The sequence below is a fragment of the Aquila chrysaetos genome, chromosome 5 (assembly GCF_900496995.4).
Source record: "Aquila chrysaetos chrysaetos chromosome 5, bAquChr1.4, whole genome shotgun sequence".
Classification (NCBI taxonomy): Eukaryota; Metazoa; Chordata; class Aves; order Accipitriformes; family Accipitridae; genus Aquila; species Aquila chrysaetos.
The window spans coordinates 32,092,322-32,114,934 of record NC_044008.1 but is presented as its reverse complement, the minus strand read 5'-3'; the positions used below and the strand labels follow the sequence as shown (position 1 = coordinate 32,114,934).

Below are 22,613 nucleotides of genomic sequence, written 5' to 3'. Positions count from 1 at the left end.
TGTGCCCAAGCAATACCCGGGCCTGGAGTTCAGTGACATCCCGGGGGATGTCCTATCTTGCTCCTGGGTGGCAGGTCACGCTGCTCAGACGACTCCACTCAACACCTCCCTGCTTGCCACGGGCACGGCGGATGGAGGGAGATGCTCCGGCAGGATTCAGTCCTGGTGACAAAATAAGCCGTCTTCCACAGACAACTCTGGGAACCTTCACGCTATATTCCTCTTTCATATTTAAGCAGCAACATGGGTATTTGTATCTATTGGTACCTGAATTGAGCCACTGAGTCAGCTGGGAAAGCGGTGGTACTTCCACCTGTTTTTTTCATTTTACGATGACAGACAATATCGCACCAGATGTTAGGAAAATGTGATTTGATTATTTCAGCTCATAACATAATGAAGACAGGCAGAAGATTTTTTTCGCAATTTTATCCCACTTTTCCCATTCACAGTGAGCTGTAAAAGATAATGAAGTAATTTGCTTCAATCTCCATACATGAAAATTTATAGAAAACCACACGGAATCTTAGATCATCTTTGCAGATCTAAATTCACTTCTTCAGCCTCAATCACAGTGTGAGGCGAGAGAGCGAGCTGCAATGGAGAAAGGTTACTGCTGAACTCAATAATGTCTAAGCCATCACAAGTAGCTCTTGAAAAAGCAACTTTCAGTCTCTGCTAATCAGAAGGACCCATCAGTTCAGCACCAGCCACTGAACGTGCACAGAAATGGCAAAAAAGGGTCATTCAGAGAACAGCTTTTCTGTAATGCTTATTATATACCCATGCAAAGGAAACATGGGGAAAATGAGAACTTTACCAAACTGAGAGATGATTAATTTGTTTATATCAGATAGACACTTGTGTATCTATTATCTACTTAGGAATGGCTTCCGGATGAGAATACAGTATGCAGAGTCCTGCATAAATACAAAATGCAATGCTTCTTGTGCATGTCAAGGAGCTTAGATTTTCCAAGCTCCAAAGAGATACAAAGCTGTTATCTACCTAGAGATATTAAGGTTCAATTGAAAATCAATATGCTAGTTTGTCACACTAAAAAAATGACCTTAAAACCAACCATTAGATGAAGCATTTCTAAAGGCATAAATTGCATTCAGATTTAAGCACTGACTCAGAACAGTAAAGACTTCTGACATTTTTCTAGTAGCTTTTGTCAAAGCTGTTAGTGATAATTTGCCTCCCTTCCATAAAGCCTTCCTCTGCTTTTTCACCTAATCCTTTTAAGTATCTGTTTTCATGTTCCGACGCGTATGGCCTTTCCCACAGGTCCTTCATAAAAAAAATCCCACTTGAAAACCACAAAAAAGATTATGTAGCTTAGCTCTTTCTGTAGTCTGTTTTTGTAATAGCTAGAAAGTTCAACTAGCTCTTACCATTTATGGTACATTTATGATAGAAAATGAAGCTAACAAAAAGCTCAAAAATTACAGTGAATGAGAAGCTGTATTCAAAAATGTATAAAAGATCTTCCCTATCTTTCAAAAAGAAGGTAAAGCAAATTCTTGCCCTGTCTAGGCATTACTAAACCACAGAAGCCAGAATGAATATTCTTCGACCTACACAAACAATAACCAAGAACATAGTTTCATAGCGCCAGGAAGAATATAGCTCCAGTACAATGCAAGAGATACGACCAATGCAAAAATGGTACAAAACACTAGATAAGAGATCCAGTTTTGTGGTTTGAAAACAGAAACAGAGCAGTATTTATGAAATCTTCCTGTTTTGTCCTCTTAAGTTACAGTTTGGGTAGTAATGTCAAACACATACCGGAAACATCGTAGGTGCCACACAAGAAATACACCAGTCAAAAGCACACATAAATTCATCTCACATTGTTGGAAAATTATAAATTAAATGGTTGGTTTAGACGCTAATTGAATTTTACATCAGCTGTCTAACTTGAGTTCCCATCCTTCAAACAATTTGTAATTCAAGCTCAGACCTTATTCCTTTTTTCTTCTTTCTTTTCTTTTTTTAAATTTGGATGTCAGGAAGCTGCTTTAGCAAATGCTTTCCTCATATAAAAGAAAAAAAAATTAAACAATATAGAACACACAGATTCCTACTGTCTGTGATGTTTCTGGGAATGCTACAGAGGTAGCACCGGAAAACCCAAAACAGGTTTCCCCATCAGACTGAGAGCCTGCAAACCCATCACCGCACTCTCCCAGTCCAATCCCAGCTCCAGAAGCAGGACAGAGAGGCAGCAGTCTGGAAGTGCTGGGGCAGGAGATGGAACAACCCAATGAGGCACACCTTGCCTAAACCATCACCCCAAGCGCTGGGTCACCTCATCTCTCCTCCCTCCTCATCCTAATCCCTCTCTGCACGAGCTTCTCCGACTTTTCAAGGGAAGGAGGCACAGCTCCTGCACTGTGGGCAGCAGAGCCCTGGCCCCTTGGGGAAAAACACTTCTGTCTGCTTGCTGTCACTGCACGGGCAACCACAACAGGTGCTTTCCAACTTTGTTCTGCTGCCTAAACCACCTTCTTCTAACATAGTGTTTTTGCACCAGTAATTTCTCATGTTAATTTTTTCTGTCTGAATTTAGGTTTTTACTGAAGGCTAGTGAATTTATAATGGTAATACATCCAGCTGTCGTAAGAAGTCAAAACAACCTTTTGCAATACTGCTCCACAGAGACTGCGTGTCTTAAAGGGCATTTTCAGAATTTGCTGAAGAACAACAGAAACGGGAACATGAAAAGAGCCTCTTGGCCCTGCCAAAGGAAATCAGCCTGCAAATGATTTCACTGATGGCAGGATTTCTTGTATGGAGGTTTTGTTTGGAACAATGTAAGAGGCTGAATTGTTATCTCGAACCATTTGCCTTAAAGATTGTGAGGTATGAGGGACTGGGCTGTCATCAAGGAACTGTGAACTGCTCATCCAGAGCCCTTTGTCTCCAAGATGGCCGGTTTAAGCGGGACACTCCTCTGTCCATAAGGACGATTACCAGGCCATTGAGGCATTCAGGGGAGGAAACTGGGCTGGAGCTGATAAGATATTGGTTTCTGGTATCGATCACGCGAAGGTTGTGTGATGAATGAAACCTGCAGCGCATGACATCATCGAAATATGCCCTATAAAGAACCCCTAGAAACAAGCAGTGGGGGGGCCTTTTCTTCCTCACCAAAGAATTGAAGATTGAGGACCAACGGGACGCCGCTGGATCCGTGCTGGTGACCATCCTTGCAACTCGCACCACCGACTGCTGGCCTGAGGACCAACGGGACGCCGCTGGACCCGTGCTGGTGACCTTCCTTGACCGACTGCTGGCCTGAGGACCAACGGGACGCCGCTGGATCCGTGCTGGTGACCATCCTTGCAACTCTCACCACCGACTACTTGCCTGAGGACCGACGGGACGCCGCTGGATCCATGGTGGTGACTATCCTTGCAACTCTATCCCGACTGCTTGCTTAATTTCTACCTTTTCTTCCATTCTATCCTATCGCTACCATTTTCCGCTTTTGATACTTTTGATAATAAAAACTCTTTTGACTATACGGCATTTGACCTCGTTTGTGTCTTAATCTCGCTCTTGGGATCATATCGAAACCTTTCCCGACATTGGATCGGGACAAACAAGCGGTGACTCTTCCAGAAAAACAGACAAGTCGGAGAGGTCAGCAAAGTTGGAAATTTAACCAAGTCAGCTTCCAAAGACCTCATTCATCTTTTCCAGGAAGTTCTAGAAACCTCTGTTTCTTAGAAAATCTTCTCTTCCACCTTTAAATACCCACGTGATCTTCTAAAATGTCTGAAATGGCATTTTGATAATCTATTTAATATGCACACAAGTCCAACTTACGCAATCCCTTGTACTGAATCCCCCATTCATTTACAATAAATGTGTGCTTGTAAACTGACTATTGTCATCAGTTTAAAAAAAAAAAAAGACAGAAAAAGGAAGTAGTACTTTAATTCAGAAAATTTTTCCTGAAAGTTTCAAAAATCAGTTCGTCAAACTTACCAGTTGTTTAAGAGGCTATGGCATAATCTGGCAATGTGCTTGATTAAAGGGTATTATTTCAAAACAGAAGTCTTGAAGCAACTGGGAGTCACACATATACGCCTAACATGTCATTGCCATGCAAACATATTTTTGCTGACTTACAGCCATACTGCAATCAGGGTTTCTTTACTCTGAAAAGGGACAGGAGGTCCAAGAGACGCAAAATTGTTATGACGAAAAAAATGCACACCAAGAAAAACAAACAGGTTGGTCAACTGGTATATACAATTCTGAGAATATTGAAACTATTTCCATTTCAACAATCATCGTTTCAAAAGCAGTATTTCTTTAAGAAACTTTAAGTAGAGCTATAAATATTGTTTGGTGAAGTATACTGACCCAACTTGCCTTCTTTTAATGGCTACAATTTTAAATTTTTGTGCAATTAATATTAAAGAGAAAAACTTTAAGAATCAGCACCCAGAAAGTAAAAAACAACAAACCAAACCGACACCCACCCCCCCCCCCAAAAAACCCCTATGCAAATACTGCAAGGATGAGCTTATCAAATCTAGAAACATAACCTGACACACAAAATATGATTTATTAAACCTATTGTTCATGTAAATCATCAAAGAGCTTTAACAAAGCTCTTTTTGTCTTTTTTTAACAAAGACATTTTTAGAAGGGTGATCACTGAAGTTTTAATGTATGCTTTATTATCTGACTGGGGAAAATTTGCATGAGCAAGGGAATAGACTGCTCACCTCAGTAAGCATTTTTCAGTTACTATCTGTATAGTATCCATCTCTACCAAGCAAGAACCGCACAGTGGATATTTTGACTAAAATGATCAGCAGTAAAAGTGAACAAACGTTGACATTTAAGGTGACGTTGAAGTTGTCATCTTCCAACTCTGGAAACCAGGGTGTCACTTTTACTCTCTACTCCAAAAAGAGCTTTACCTCAGCATCAGAAACCAACAAGAAGAACCCGGCTGTGAGTTTAATTTCTTCCACCCAAGGTGTGTGATGCAGACACAGAGCGGAGGGTGCCCACCCCACCTTCCCCCGGGCAACCTGTGTTGCTCTCAGAGCACCCATTTGATCTGAATCTATTTACCCTAGTTTGGATGGATCCTTAAGACAACAGAGAGGACAGGGTACCGGCTCCCTATCAGCTAATGTAAAACACAGGCCATCACCAGGAGGGACTCCTGAAACTCGTCTGGTGCATTTGCCTTTCCTGGCTCTGCAGTCTGTCCCAGCTGCATGGAGCAGATGGGATTTTGTTCAAAACTCTCTTACAAAAATTATTTTAGTAAGCCTGCTGGGCAGAAGGCCTCATCATCAAGTCTCCTTCAGGCTGGGGCTATTGTAAAAGTCACACCAGCTTTCCTTAAGCTGTAATGTTAACCTAACTAAGCTCAATTGCTGGAAGCCAGGCTTAGATTCATTTAAAATATGAGTGCATTCACACGAAAGTTTGCACTAGTATAAAAAATGTCAGTTAATCAGATGCAAGCTCAATATTCAGAAAGGTGTTTCATTCCAAATCTCCTTCCCATTTTCAAGGATTATGAAAAAAAAACCAACCCTGAGCTTCTGCGTAAACTATTAACTGTAGGATCATGGAAAAAATCACAAAACTATCTACAACCCTAGAATAAAACAGAAGTGTACCGCAGCATAGGCACAGGAAAATACCAGAGGCATCAATCTGCAAATACAAATCACAGTGTAAAGGAGTGAGCCAGGTAAAACCCGTTTTAGCAGTAGCAAACAGAAAAACAAGTATAATGTGGAACTGGGAATCAATGAAGAAAATGCAAGTAAGCCAACTGCGCTAGAAAACCTGTGAAAATATCTCCAAGTGGATTTACGAGGAGGCAGTAAGGGACCCCCACCATTGGCATGAAACTCGTCCTAGCACCAGTGTGCTAATGACGCATCGTAACCTCACTCGCCTGCCGCTCCAGTTCTCCTTGAGAAGTATGGACACCACCAGGCTGCAGACCCAGAGGGTGCCGAAAGGGTGAGCGCAACACCAGAGGAGGGAACAGGTACTAGAAAGTCCCGTGTCTTAACTGTATTACTAACTCTAAGGATGGAGCTGCACCAACGTAACAGCTGTATTTTGATTACAAAGTTAAGACTTCAGTTAGGCTAAAAATAAACTCTTAGCTCCACATACCACTCACTACTCCCTCTCTCCCTGTAACAGCAGCACAACACCTGCAGCCCCAGGCTGAGCACCACAGCCCTGCATTGATCAGAGCTACTGCAACAGACAGAAAAAACTACACTTCCAGCTGCCACCACTGAGTTACGAGGTTAAGCAATTTTTAAAATTGCTTTGCTTAAGGACGTCAACATCTCATCATCTTCTACTAGCTGCAGGCTGTTTCATTAGATATTGAGGTCTGCAAACAGGGGAAGCTAGATCTGTGAGCGGTGAAGATTCAAGCTCTTGCCTTTCTACAGCCGAGTCCGTTGCGAACCCAAGCTGTAAACAAGGCAACCTCACAGTGCAAAAGAGAATGCTATCAATGTGCTAAGAGCCTCTGCAACGCTTGCTCCCCATTTATGCTGGATTTAACTCATGGCTGGAGCTGCAGTCACTGCTTTCAGAAGGATTTAAAATTGAGTATTATTAGTTATGCATTCATACTGGAGGTGCATCACAAAGCAGACAGATATGGCTCCTGCCCTAGAAATTACAAAGGCCCGTACCCTGAAAAGATTTACATAGAAGGCACTCTATTCACGCAAGTAATCCTGCAGGACTGGGATCTTATTTAGTCTTCAGAAACTGAGCCTATATGAACAGCACATAGATAATGCCTCCACTTCCAATAGCAAGTGATTCATTTTGTATCATTGTTCTACTACTAACTTAGCAGTAGCATTGCTAAGAGGATTTCCAACATATTAAAATAATTATTAAAATAATATACACAATTTGCATTTGAACAGCGTATTGTCTAGTCCAAAATACAGCAGGAGATCCTCTCCGTGTATTAGGATATCTCTAACTTACCACTATCAGGCAATGATGTTATCCAGCAGAGAGTATAAAATTTTGTTCAAAACCTCCTTCATAAACCATTCTTTATGCGAGAGAGAGATCAATTCTGGCAAGGCCAAAAAGATCCGCCTGTGGCAAGCTAAGTAAACGTATGAATTTCTGTTGATATAAATATAAAAAACAGTTTAAAAAAGGAAAACAAATATGCTTGCTATTTGAAAAAGACACAAAGTTTCTTCTTTTTGATTAAACCACCCTTTGTTCTAAATAATCTTCAAGTTAGTTTTGCTAATGTTGTTCCAGAAACCATGCGATAACATAAACTTTAGCTATGTAAGTCACCATACTACCACACACTATAGCACTAGAAAACATAAAAAGTCTCTTTGTAACTGCCTGTGTGTGTGAGATGTAGTATTCCAGCCAAAGTCTTAGCAAGGAACAGCACTCTAAACTGCAAGCCCCCTCATTTCTACATTACTTTAATGCTGATCAAACATCAGAAAACCAAGAAAATCATCTATTTTATAGCTACCGTCACCACCCACATACCATTTATTGACAGCTGTGCAATAAGCTTCTCTAAAAAGATGGTGATATTTAAATGGCAACCAATATTTTGAAGGAATTAGTAAATTTTATTCCACACTCAACATTAAGAAGTTCCCTCTATGCCGTTCATTGCTAAGTGGTTTTTTCAAGCTCTGACTTTACTGACATTTGTGCATCTTTAAACAGCACGCTCACTGAAGGACAAAACTAGATCATTAGTTACTGGATTTCAGTGATCCAGGGAGCATGTTTGGACAGCACATAGATTTTGCCTATACGTTATACTTTGAGCATTAGATGCAGCAGAGTTTGTGGGGTGTCCCTGTTCTAGCTGTATCTGGATTTGGTCCCAACCCCAAACGACTCATACTTGTGTGAACGAATGGATTTCATTAGCGTAAGCAGCCAGACAAGTGAGAACACCTTGTATACTAGGTTATTTTCAAGTGTACATCACTAAAGAATTATGTGGTATTTCAGCGAGGTACCAGTTCCGCAGCTCAGAATGGTATTTCCAGTATTCATTACAAAGTACATTCTTCACCATTGACCAGAGCAATTGCTAGCTCAGTTAAGGCTAGATATGAAAAGTGCTTTCCTATTTCAGACAAAACATGTCAGGAAGTGGAAAAAAAAAATCAAATGTTTACTGACTCCCTCATTCTCATGTATTATAGCACTACTATATTTGCTCAGAAAGATAATTTGACGGTTTGAAAAAATTGCTGCAATAGAAGCATTTGCCAAAATGAAAGGGATCAAATCAAAAAGGTTTGCCAGAGTAGACCAAGCTCAAACCATTTATCAAGGGCCTCCAAGTTTAGGTTTGTCAAAGACCTGCAAAATATTTCTGTTAGTAAAAGAAAGAAATCATCTTTTACCCTTGAGAATAATGTTAGCAAAGCGTATTCAACCTGCTCAGGCAGAGTTATGATAAAAACCCCATTCACCTCTGGACATGGAGAACTTCAATCCATCACTGTAGAATTTGATAAAAATGTTCCGAGAACTGCCAAAAGGTTCAGATTTAATTATCAGTGGGATCAACAGAAAGAAAGATTGCAGAAAATTACGAGTTCTACATCATTTAAGTTTTCCGATTGCTGACTTCTGGGCTTCAGAGGCAGCCTGCATTACCTTCTAAACTCTAATTCATCTGGTCTAGAAAGAGTAATTCATTTCCACTCCAGAGAACATAAAACTGTCACCACTTCAAAGTATGTTCCACAGGCCTGGATTTACTGGCGAGAGCAAAGAGTTGCATCTGCCCTTGTTTCTATCATGCAGAACACCAATTAAATGAATGATGTGATTCTTCATTACGGGATTTTCAGCTAGTCAGTGCATGCCCAAGAACTAAAAAGAGCTCTGGATTTAGCTCTACTTATGAAATGAGACAGCACATTATAGCTGCTCCTTGGGAATAACCAAACAATTTTTAGTCATGCCTTGGATATAAATGGAGTAGGATTGCCTTAAACTTTCTGCCAGGTAGCAGGATGATAAATAACTTATTCACTCTGAGAACTCAAACTGGAAGATGAAAAGAAAAATCACTAATAATTCTGCAATCCTCAAGGTACTAATTTGTTTCTCTGACAAAATCAGATGGGATATTCAAAATACCAGCACTACAAGTATCAAGCCTCAGGAGTAAACGTACTACTGTTTAAATAGTATGCAATAAAATAACTTAAAAAAAAAAAAAGTATTTGGGCATTAGTCTTTATTTATCGTGCATGGCACTGAACAGAACCTCTAGAAGCATGATACATTAAAGGCACTTCATTTTTATTTCTGAAATGCTGTTAAGGCATTTATCACCTTTATTAAGAAAAAATACCTGTAAAAAAAGGACAGGAAAAATGTATACTTCTAGCTGTACTAGCAAGTAAATACCCTTTTTTATATCTGACTTGTGTTTCCACATTGCTTAACAATTCAACTGTGCATAGTAAAACAGAAAATAATTGACAAATTTTTCTTCACATTTCTTTAAATGCATGTAGAGCAATGGAAGTTGCTGCACCAGTAGACGACCGAAGCCTTACTTGCCTGTGTCCTACAACTTCACCTGCCTGCACTGCCTCAGTAAGAAGTCCAGCTCCTTCCTCAGCCCTGAAGGATCATATACCACCCCATGGCACCTACAACTGATCTCCACATTCTGTAAATCACCCTCCATTTAGACTGTCCCCATAACCTGCCATATATCTTGCTTAAGATCTTGACAAGGTGCAGCCAGGTCTGCAGGTGTGTGTGCTCCAGACAGAACAGGTAACCACCAAGGTCATTCTCCTCCTTACTGGGGCCAGTTGCAGTCATTTTAGAAAATTCCAGCCCTTCATCAAGTTTGAATTAGAAATTGCATGACAGGTTCAAAAGTTACCAGAGAAACACTGGTGAGCGCACAGTACAACAGCTTATGTCTCGTTTCCTTAAAACCAGGCTAAACAACATGCAGGATTAGTTTTTTCATTAAATATTTGTCTGGAAAACTAGATACTGATGAAACCCTTAGCATGTCCTGGGCTGCCTTTGCCATGCTACTCATGTAAATCTCACATTTATATATAGCCAAGGTAAATCAGCTTCTTGGGTTAATAAGGCTAATTTACCATGGTTTTTTTCACTTCTCTGAAATGAATCAATTAGTGAAAATATTATTTTATGTAAAATTAGTCCACTGAGAACTGAACTAAATCATCAATTCCTGTCACATGAACTACTGTCTCTAAATGTCAGATATTCATCCTGGTAAGCTACTGGTCACTTGGGGTGGATTCAATCTGAATTAAAATTAAAACCATTTCTGGTCCATTACACGCTCCCTGATCAAACTGCCCTTCCACAGAGGCAATTTTTGATGTTAAAAAGAAACACAAACCAAAGAATGTTTCCTTTAAGTCTAAAATGTCATAAATAATAAAACACATCCTTTCTTTCTTTACTGCCCAATTTCTGAGATACCAGCACATATTCCATGTTGAATGATTTAATGATGTTATCTTGGTGCCTAGAGAACGTAAGCCTCCTCTGTAAAACCAGTACGTATCATTACACATGGTCTGGCAGAATCAGATTCTAGACCCAGAAAATACTAACTCTGTTTACCACAGCATCCCTAACAGTCCATCTCCTCATTTTTCTATTAAGCTTCCCTCCCGGGCTTAAAACCTGAAAGAAACCTACCCATATATTAGGCATGCAGCCAGATCAGACCTACACAGTACTCTGACTTCTTGGATCCATTAGAGGGTGTGTTATACTACCAGGGAGTCATCTCCCTTCTGAAGCAATACAGTAAAAGCATCAAAATATGTATCTTAATGTTCTGGTATACAGACGTAGACTTATTAGCAGCTTCGCAATAAAAATGTAAGATCCAGAATAATTCTCTGCTGAAGAGACTGACCCATGCCCCAGGATAAACTAGATAGCACTATACACCTTTAGACCTGCCTACCTCAAAGTAAGGTGACGTTTTAGTGGGTATGGATGGAAATAAAAAGTCCAAGGTGGATGGAAGGCACCTTTTCTTTTTCTGCAGAGCTCATGGCCACCGTTATAATTTGCCCAAACTGGAGGGGAGTGAGAGGGATGACAATGTAAGCATTATTAACTTAATTATAGTACTGTAAATGTGGGAGGTTAACTGTGCTGAAGTTCTGATCATCTGTTTCTCATTTCTATGACTCATAATAAACAGATTTCTCCATTGGCAAAAATAAATATAGCACTGAATTTTAGGATTTTGGATGACCTCAACTGACAGGGAAGAACAGTAAGATAATCTCTCAGGAATATAAATAGGCCCACATCATGGAAAATGAGATTAGGATTGTAAGGAAAACACTATGAGAGCCTTCCTGATTAACATTATGTATATTATGTCAGATCACAGAGAGCCCAGTGAGACCGGAGCTCCGTTAAGCTATCTACGTCATGTCACACAGCACATCACAGCTCAGCCTGTGGGACGCTTCCACCCAGCCTGTGGCTTTTTATTTTCCTGATCCAGAAGATGCGGAGCAGCTGTTTGAGCAGCAAACACAGCTCGAATAGTCAGATGTTCCTCTTGTGCTCGCAAATGGTCCCGCACTGCGCAGCTGCTACTCGCTCTGCCAGTCCATGACAGGAGGTGAGGTGTTTCCTCCTGTCCAGACGTGGACTAGTACAGCTCCCCCGCTGCAGCTGCCAGCAAGTCCCGAAACTTGGATCCAGCACAGCCCGAGCCACTTCAAAGGGTAGGGCTCAGTCCCCCCGGATTTCATAGTCAAATGAAGCCAAGACAGGCAAACGGTAGGTGTGAAGGAATGAAGGCGCAGAGTAGCGTGGTAGCTTGTTTGTGTGCATACAACATACAAAGCGCCTGTTATTCTGATAACAAATAATGGGCATTTTCTAGTCTGTGAATCACAAAACATTAAGAAAATTCTTACAAAGCAAATGAGAGAATAACTGGCTTCTAGCTCACTCTCATCTCTCACAAGGGAGATATCTTCTGACTGCTTTCAGAAGCAAGTTTATGAATTATACCAATTAACCACAATTAATTACCAATCTGTTTTTGTCCTGTCTCATCCCTTTTACTTTGTTGACACCCATTGACAGCCATTACTTTGTTGACAGCACCATGGGTGCCCGCATGAGGGAAGAAAGCCAGTTTAAACCCCAAAGAACTCCCTGACCATCTACCAGGTTAAGAAAACAGTATTTACCCTTGCTTTGCTTCCTATCCTTTCTCCTCTTAGTAAGGATAAGGGAATACAAAATGAAAAGGAACGAGCAATAAATCACCAGTGAATATTCATTTTATTTTCTGATAAAAAAAGACCTGCATCCCAAGAAAACTTACCCTTACGTCAGAAGAAAGGAGGGAAGACAGACAAGTCTGCAGCAGATTGTAGACCCGATTTAAGAGAGGCCACGTTTGCTGCTGTGGAGCATCCTCAGAGCCATCCTAGTCACTACCACTGTGGACCGCATGGCTCCTGCAGCACCTGCCAAGAAAGGAGCTCTCCCAGAGAGAGCACCGTACCTTGGTCTGGCTGGCTCGGACCAGCAGCTCCTGTAGGACAGACTCCTCCTGGGCCAAGGACCTTCCTTCACCTCCACCTTAGGAGAACATCGGTCTCAGTAAATGCATCTCCTCTTCTGCAAAGAAGATTGTTGAGGCAGTCCCTTTTACTGCACCAATTCCCTCCTACCTCTGAGGAGGTCAGATCTTGCTTATTCTCCTCAACAGGGAGAAAATGAAATTTCTGGCCCCTATTCCAGTCTTTGTTACAGATACTGAAGTGCCTTTCTATGGCCCTAACAAGTCCTGAAGAGTCTTCTGGTGCTTAAATCTCATAAAAAATAGGAATTAGGAAAAAATAAATGTTGGTTTCATTATGTGATGCTATTTATAAGTTACAGGTTCTCTCTTACTTGTCTAGCTATTTCTAGAAAGCCTGTGCCAATAAAGAAATCACTTCTTCCATCTGGGCTCTGATAAGAGCTTTCAAAATAATAGCCAAATTCTGCTCTGAAGTCACTGTTAAAATATCCATCGATCAAACTGGAAACAGCATCCTGTACTAACTGTACTTGACCTGTACTCTGACCCCAACAGCAACCACATCCTCCTAGGTTTCCCCTTATTTTATGAACTCAGAGAAGGTCATTCATCTTTCCGTATCACAAAAGTACTACAAGAACAGATGCACACTGCTTAGGAAACTCTTGCTCTCTCCAGCGTGGTGCTTTGAACCTTGCCCTCCCCAGCACAGTCCCTTGAAAGCAGGGAGCTTATGTTTGGTTTGCGTTGTAAAGCTAATGGATTATATGATGTGCAATATCTAGATTTGATTTATCGTTTGCTTTTGTCCTCTCAGGAGCACATATACATCAGCCATATGGTTACATATTAAGGCTAAGTTTCAAAATCAAAGGTTACATAAGACACAATGACTTTAAAGGAAAGTTATCATTTCACTTTTAATGCCACCAAAAGACAACATATCTCCCTTTACACCACTGTCAAACTCCAATCCTGTTTGTGTCAAGGCTGAGTTGTGCCTTGGCTGGCTGAACCATGCCTGGTAAACTTTAATGCCTCCTGTAAGCTTTGGTCTGGTGTAAGTGGATGGCTTATGAAATCTGGCTATACTGCCCATGTTAGTAGGCTAAAAGCCAAAAACAGCCTTAGAAAAGAAAATGTTAACGACCCATGTTCTAGAGATTGATGGACTTTGATACATGCTTATATTTCCCCCAAATTAAGTGAATTGCTTCAATCTTTAAAGCTTTACTAAACATTATTCACACTAAAGCCCCTTTGTACAACTGATACGCTGGAAGAAATCTTCTCCACAGCCAGGATATAATTTTTACTGCAAATGAGAACTGGTTCCTCCATTGTATTTCAAATCCCTCATTACTAGGCTAGAAATTAATTTCTTACATTTTTTGTTTACATGGTAATTCTCCAAAATAAATCAGGTGATGAAAAAACAAAATGGCACAATTTTTGCAATGTTTTGTTTCATTACCCTTAACAAGTCAGCATTTGCCTATGAGTTACAATGAAATTTAGCACCAAACACATTGCAAAAATATAAGTTTTCCACTTGGAAAATGAGTTTTGAGATGTAACAACTTTTTGACAGTCAGTAAATTAAAGCTTTATGAAGGGAATTTATCCTGTATGCTACACATTCACTGTATCAACTCCAGGTACTCCAGGGAGCACCCTACAGAAGTAATTTACTGCAACAAAAATGTAACCATCTCACAGTGGAAGAATAAAACACTAATGAACATGATGAGGATTTTATGTGGATGAGAATTTCTAGAAGATCACAATGGTTTACAGAATATTAAGAAAGTACCTGCTACAGGATTGACACAGCAAATCTGTACAGACTGTTAACATGTCTTTGCTTACTTATTTTTAGGGTTGTTTTTTAAGAAATTTTTTTGGTTTTCTTTCCTGGTCTACTTCCCATAAGTATGTATTTTTGATGGAGAAAAAAAAAAAAAAAAAAAAGAGGTTAAGCATACTTTTTAAAGGTTTATATTTCAATTCATTAACAAAGATTACAGAAAAGGCTGGTCAAACTCTCTAAAAGTGCTGCTTTCCATTTGCCCAAATGGTCCAATCTGCTTGCTCTTTTATTTTTTTTTTTTTAATTTATTTATTAAGGAAACCTCAATCAAACCCAGTAGGCCATGTTTTTTCAAATCTAATTTCTGCTGTACTTTTTCTTTTCCAAAGCTTGGAAAATTAGGGAGGGAAATAACTCCCCAGCTCCCATGACCATCCAGCATGGTTTTAAGAGAATCCAGACCAGAAACTCATTTCACTAGACCACAGAGTTCCCTAGCAAGCAAACTACATTTCTGAAATTCACATAATTAGATGATTGCCAAGAAAGCTACGCTTAGCAGAAAACAAATAGGAGAAAAAACTTACTGCAATTCAGATGGACATGGTGACAGATTCATTGCTAAAAGTAGGGCATATTCAAACTGGGAATGCTTTTAATAGTTTTGGTTTTTTTTTTCCCCCACAGTTAAGTCTATTGAAATAAATGAGACTCTAGGACAGCTGGGAACCAGCAAAAATACACCAAGAAACTAAAATGCTACGTTCAGTTTTAATTGACACATCACAAAATCTGGAGTTCTGTACATGCAATGTCATCCAAGAAAAATATTAGTATTTCATGAATTCTCATTCTTTTAAGGTTAGAATCCTGTTGTGATTGGCTCTGCTGCTTCTGCATCCTTAAGATGGAAATCCTAAACTTCCATGTCATACCATAATCAACATTATTATTGCTTTGATTCCAAAAGAAGTTTCATCTTTCAAAACCAAAGCTATTTCAAAATCATGATTTCACTTTCAGATTAGGAAATCCACTAAGCAGCCTGTTACTTGGATAGGAAAACTGACATTTCCAAAGTCAGATATTTTAGCTCTGATGCTTTAGACGAGCTCAAGTAGCAGACAAGGTCTGGTATTCCAGATAGTCTACCGCCTAAGGCTGTAAAACAGAGCTGCAAAAGCACAGCTGCTTTTGTGTAGTCCTACTCAACATTTTGCGTAGTCCTAGGAAAAGGAAAGATGGAAGGAATATCAGGAAATGAAACAGGTCAAGTACATGCTAATTTCCTAAAAATTCAAGGTGTGCATCCTACCAGCAAATCAGCATGTGCTTCCTCTGAACTTTACAGAGACATCTAAGTGGTTCTGCCAGAGTTAGCCTTATTAGTGTAGCAGGGTCAGCGGTGACTCAAAGCTAATTAGTCCTGATATGCCACAGCCACCTTTGATAGTTATATTCCAGCCTGCCCATCCACTTCAAAGTGATTAGGGGTCACCATTACATGGATATTTCCTTTCCTGCTCCCCTAGAAAACAATCAGTTGCCTACGATGCCATACTATTTGGCCTGAAAAGTTGGCTAAGGTGCTAACTGACCCCTGAGCACATCAAAGCTAGTCACTGCTGCTATTGCTAAAGCTATCATCTTCCTCTTCGGCTTTCTAACCCAAAATTAATTCTGCCCCAAATCGGAATTGCTTATGCTCATCACGACTCATTTGGAATTGGTAAAGGAAAATATCTGAATACTTTTCTAAAGTCACTTTACTCTCAAAAACTCTTCTTTTTTTTTTTTCCTCACCTCAAACACTGCTTGTACCAAAGTCTGTCTTGAAAATCCCCCTTGAGAGATCATAGCTGTAGGTGGGAGTTGAACTGTACTGCATTCTTGACAGATCTAGCTAACATCTGAACGCATCCCTAAACACTGAGGAATAATATAAGGCTTTGCAGCAGTGTCTTCTTGGATGCTCTAACTGCAGTGTTTAAGTAGCTTAGCTGCCAATCTGAACCTCAAAAAAAATTGTATATGAACCTTCCTGTGTTTTAGAGAAATTGCTCTTACAGAGTTCCTTAATACATGCTAAATTATTTCTCACACCTTTTAATTGCAATCTCTTGGCCACTCAAGAGATGCATAAGAGTCTGCGTTTTAACTCCTCCCCAAGTTTAAATGTATACAAATAGAACTGGTTTAGCTCAAAATTTTAATTTGGAACCAAATAAAAAATAAAAATCTACTTTATAAAAAATAAAATCTACTTTTCCTCAGTGAAAAGAGAATCAGAAGATAAGGCAAATGAGTCTTGGTTAGAAATATTTCAGTATTTATTTTCTTTTTTCATCCTGAAAAACATATTGAAAAAGCATCCCTTTCAGTGATTTGTAATTTTTTTGTTTGTTTGTTTTACTTTTGCTACTATTGACTTTGCCAGAAAAATCTTCTACTCTGTATCTTCCAACTGAAGGACAGGAAACCATTATGCCATTTTTCTCAGTTACTAACCATGGGACTTTCCCTGAACATTTTCCAGAGATACCAAAAGAAGTTATTTCTTTCCTGAGTAAAAAAGAGACAATGCCAATACGAAGCCAATAAAAATTACTTTTAACTGCAACTCCTACTTACTCTAGGGATCCTCACTTACTTTGCTATCATTCTGTGGTATGCTCGGCTGTAAGTTTTGCTTGTGTTTGTGCAGGCCTTTGAAATAAACTGGTTTATGCAGCATCACCGAATACGAAGTGGAGAAAGCAGAATCTAGGAGGAACCTCACCGGTACTTTTCAACAGCATTTTTATCAAAGGAGCAGTAATGTCTCCTGTCACCTTTTAAGGTCTCTCAATGCAGAGGAAAAAACAGATGCTTACTTGTCACTAGAGAATGAGAATGTAATTTGCCCTCAGTATTTTCTACAAGAATGATTGCTCTACATCTTCTTTGACTGCTCCATCAGTTTGTAGATTGCTGAAGAAAAGCTTCCTATTTTAGATCACACATTACCTTGCAAAAAAACCCCATGAACGCTAGGAATAAATAGTAATGAGAACACAGCCAGCATAGCACAATATTAATTGTTAAAAGGAACTGCTGATACTCTAAATAAGAATGCACTATCCATCCCTGAATTTTGACAGACAAGAGTTGAAAACTGTGTATTTCTGACGTAGAGAAAAAAATGCTAAAGTTTCATTTAGTTTCTTGTTCAACAGCTGCTTTTCCAAACCCTGCCCAGTTGAAGTACTCTCAAGACTTATATAAATCACAGAGCACAGCTTGCAGCAGATGTTGACAGCATAACATCTCCCCTCACAGAAAGACTTTTATTTACATAAAAGCTCAATAATTCAACAGCAACCTGAGCGTGCAGTAAATGAACTAGCATGAAGGAACTTACAACATGGCGAGAATGGCTTATAAGGATCCTGGGACAGTCACCGCATTTCTCAATCCTTTCTAGCACGTGGCGAGGAAGAAGGGCCGGCGATAGCAGGAGGCGCAGCAGACGCTGTACAGGACGCTGTGCACTGGAGAGAGGCAGCGCAGGTACCTCCCCAGAGGAAGGATTACACCGACTTTTGCAAGCGTTGGCAGCCAGCCAGCTCTACTAACAGGGAGACACACACACACACACACGACACCCGAGACCCAAATCATGCTAAACATAGACACAGCGATGCTGAATCACACTTGAGGCATTAAAGTCCTTCTTCCACCACTCCTCTTTCACACCAAAGCAGGGCCAAACTCTTTGGCATCTGAACTATTTTTGATTGCTCTCTAGAGTAGCAAGTGCTACTCCAGTACTCCTACAGTTATCTTGTGCTTCCGTAACGACAAGCTTTTTTATAGCAGGACATTTGATAACATTGCCCAAACTAGCCCTGACAAAATATACATTATGCACATGAATAGGCTGAATCGCAGGGTTGGTTCTGGCAGTTGTATGACAGTTTTATTACAGTACAGTTACACCAGAACCTACAGGAATGAAAATGTGAGCAAAAGATTTACTTTTTCTCCATTGATATTAAATACTTTGAAATTACACAACGAAAATGATGCTTGGCTCCTCGCTGTCGCTGCAGATGAATGCACACATAAAAATGAAATCCACTGGACCATGCTGTCTTTTTTTCAAAGCACATCAGCAAGTTCGGGAGAGGCAAGGAGAAAATAAAGAATCATCAGCTTACTGCGCTTCACACCATCAGTTTCTCACCTACAGTGACCTGTACAACCAGCTAGAATCCACAGGCTGCTCATGGCCCAAGGATTAACCTTCATATGCTCTTTAACAGCAAAAAATTGGCCTGTGGACATACTTTCATCCTGAAATGGAGGAAAGTTTATTTTCACTATTTTTGTTTTTATTTTCCTCTACTAAGGTAGAGGAAGCCTACATACCTTTAAAAGGCTACGCTATGTTTTAACATCCGTCATTTTTTCCATATCTTTTCATTTAAATCTGCAATGTACAGTTTATCCGAAGACATACTTTCCTGTAATGAGACATTACATAATAATGTGACAGTTATCAGACATTTCTGCCAAAAATACCCTAGTGGAGGGGGATGAGGGGAACATATCAGACCTGCATCACTTGTTATTATTAATATGCTTTTACTTCTGATTGTTCATCAAAGTAAATATTACACTTTACACTCCAACAACATAATCTAAAAATTGTAGCTGTTGGTTTGGTTATAAAAGGATTTTTTAAAGAAAAAAAGGACAGCGAACTGAATTTATGTGAAGACTAACTGAAGGAAAGTCTGCCAAAGGGAAAGTTTTTTGTTACACTCCTTACTAAAGCAGAATCTTTTTTAATTAACGCAAACACTAAGAAATACCTGTTATAACCATCTAGCTTTCTACATGGCTCCAGTATCTTGTGTCACTGTGTCTAGAGAACAGCACCCTACTTGTAAGGGGCAGACAGCTCAGGCAACGTAGTAGCTCCCACTCAAACCAACGTGCCTCCAAGAATGCCCCAGTTGCACATTACCTGCAGTAGCTATATACAACTATACACACCTGGTGGAGTCTGCTGAGGCCAGAACATTGAAAGGGGGCACAGTGCGTACTTTGTACACTTTAAGGCTTAAAAGATACTCTAAGCCTCATCAGCACTGAAGAGTGAGTAGGCACTGCCAACTGAATTTGTGGATTCTGAAAAACCATGGGAAAATGCTTGGCTTGCCCAATTTAACAAAAATTATTTTGTTTCCAGGCCTGCTCAGCATTAAAGGCCTCCTGCCAGGACTGTGAAGACAGGATAGAAATCATAGCTGGTGCTTCTTGTCTTCACCATGGCCAGAACAAGCTGCAGTACAACTGCAGGGTAAAATTGGTTACATGACTTCATTCCAGACATAAAGATTGCTGCAGACCACTGCATATGGTAACAAACATTTGTTTACAGAAGAATATATATTTTTCTAATGTATTGTGCCGAATAAACTCACAGTCATTTTTAGGATACGTGTTTCTGACAGAGTTGTCAGCATTCTGACTCATGGAAAATACTGGTATCTTACTGAACTTGGCAGTGTAGAAGTGGTCTTTTTAAAAGGACATTGCTGAACTATTTGACATTACCACAGGTACATAATGCAGTTGAAAATGTCTGCTTTATTTTATATCTTCTAGGCAGGCTTTTGAAATATATCCATCTCCTACCTACTTAGAAGCTGACTCAGATTTTTGTACTTATCTCCTATATTATCAGCTGTGTTTATTAAAAATGTATCTCTAGAAATGAGTGATTCTGGCCTTCATCGGGGGAGTAATAAGTGCATATTGATATTAGTGCACCCTTTTAAAAATCTGTGGTTTTTTAGTTCATTCTACAGAGTGCAAGCTTTAAGGACAAGTAAAATGTTCATCTGTATGTGATTAATTTTGTATTGTATTGAACAAAATAAAGTAGCTGAACAGAAGGATAGGCAGCATACATCAAGACTGCTTTTACAACCATTCCTTCTCTGCTACAAGCACCATTTTCTCTAGATTCCTTGGTCCTCCAGTGTCCAGTTTAATTCCCTTCCCCACAAATTTATTTTCCCACCCGTTCTTTTTATACTGTTATTGTGCGAGTATGTCACCTCCTTAGGACATTCAGTCTACAGGAAGATCTGGCATCACATCTACCAACTCACACCCTGCTTCCACACCACAGCCCCTTCCACCTCGGTTGCTACCACTCTGTTGCACCATAAGACCAGCAAAGCAGGGATCATTTTCACATCTCTTGCCATGGTGCCTACAGCAGAGTCTACTACAACGTGTAGTTCAGATGACTAACAAATCATTTAGACAGCACAGTATCCAAGCTCCTTTATCATACTGTAACAGAAAAGCACGGTCATACCGTCCAGATTGGGTATGTACACTAAATGGACTGCCTAACGTAGGCACCCTAACTCAAACGTTTCTTCATATATGAACCAGGATCCAGCAGTGCCTCAAGAGTAAATGAAAACATCAGGATGCAGCACGTTGTCCGTGCCGGTCCTGCTAGCTCTCCACAGGCTGCTACAGCTCTGCGAGTGCCTACCTCAGTGCAGAATATATAGATACAATAGCTTGAATCCCAGACTCAGTATAGCTGGCTTGGCATGGCACCATGCCAAGCTAACCTATGTACACTGTTTCTCAAAGGGATTGATTTACTTGGACAGTATAGCTGTATATAAGTATTTCATGGTGTCCCATTGCAGATGACCTTGATAAAGTCCACTCTAAACAGTAGTTTTCACCCTCATCCTGATGGGCATCTAGTCAGTATACAGATCATAAGTATACAACATACTATACAATAATTGTTTTAAATCTCACCTTTGTCTTCAAGTAGGGAATAATCAGCACACACCTCGTCCATTATGCATCTTAAACCATTATTATCCTCATTTATACACATAGGAAGTGATACATTTATACATAGGAATCAAACTAAATTAAACTAACATGCCTGAAGTTCCATACTGAGACTGCAGTGCAGGTGGGAATAGCACCATCTCTGCATTCACAGCCTACTGCCCTCCTCACCAGATAACTTACGACGACACTTCTGTCACACAGTGACTAGCAATGCCCTAAGGTGCACCAGTTGTATTACAAGAATGATATTAAAATATTCTTGATGTTGGTTTTATTTAAAAAAAAAAAAAAAGACAAAACCCATATAAAACAGCAGGAAAAACATGTAAATGATGCCATGCTTGAAATTGAAGAATCTCTTAGTAAGAAGGGTTATTTGTATCAAGTCAAATGTTTCAGGATTGCAACTGCTTCCATTTTCCTACCTTCTTATATGACATTGCTATAAAGTTTTTATTATTTGGTATTGTCTATCATTTGCTTTGGTTTTGGTAATTTGTACTGCCTTTTAGAAAAAAACCAGCTCATTTAAAATACCATATATGTCATGGTTTTCAGAATACCATTTATTCCCATTATACCTTTAAATGGACAATTTCTCTCTCACTGCATGACAGGCTATATTTTCCATATGGAGAGTTTGGCCTATATTTGGTGTTTCATCCTTCTTCCTGAGTGCAGTGAAGAAAGGGGTCAGAAGTATGAGCAACCAAAAAAAAGCACACAAACATATTGGTGTGCATTTCTGTAAACCATCCTATTCTTTGAAAAGCAGCTAGATGTCAGGTCCTTGAACAAGGCTAAGCACATGCAGGCTGAAAGATTCAAAATAAGCAAGAAATACTTGGACTATGTAGCCTGCAAATATAAATGACACCATGCTATCTTGCATGGCTTTAACGTGTCAAACTAAAATGAAAAGAGAAATATGAGAAGAAAAATGAGAAGAAAAAAACCAGTCAAATTATACATATGCAGCCCAGCACTGTTCAGCTGTATGAATCTTGTGACCGTAGTACTGCACTGTTTGAATTTTATACAGTATTCACATGATCGTTCTACAGTCTACAAAACACACTGAAGGCTATGTTTTCAAAAGGAAAGAAACCTCCTACAAACTGCGTTATGATCAACCATCACTAAAAGCATGCTAAACATGAAAATACATATATATACACACACAACTGTATAAAATCAAAGCCACTTCCGTGTTTCTAAGTGTTTTTTCTTTTCATATAAGACTTTAAAAGTGATATTTGGTTATTGCCTGCCAAAAGAAAATCCAGTGAACCT

General features: G+C 39.7%; 1 protein-coding gene across 1 annotated transcript in view; it reads right to left on the bottom strand.

Moving 5' to 3' along the window:
- The window catches only part of CNTN1 (contactin 1), a 255,513-nt gene that overhangs the window by 180,950 nt on the left and 51,950 nt on the right, over nucleotides 1-22,613 (bottom strand). The window lies entirely within an intron of this gene.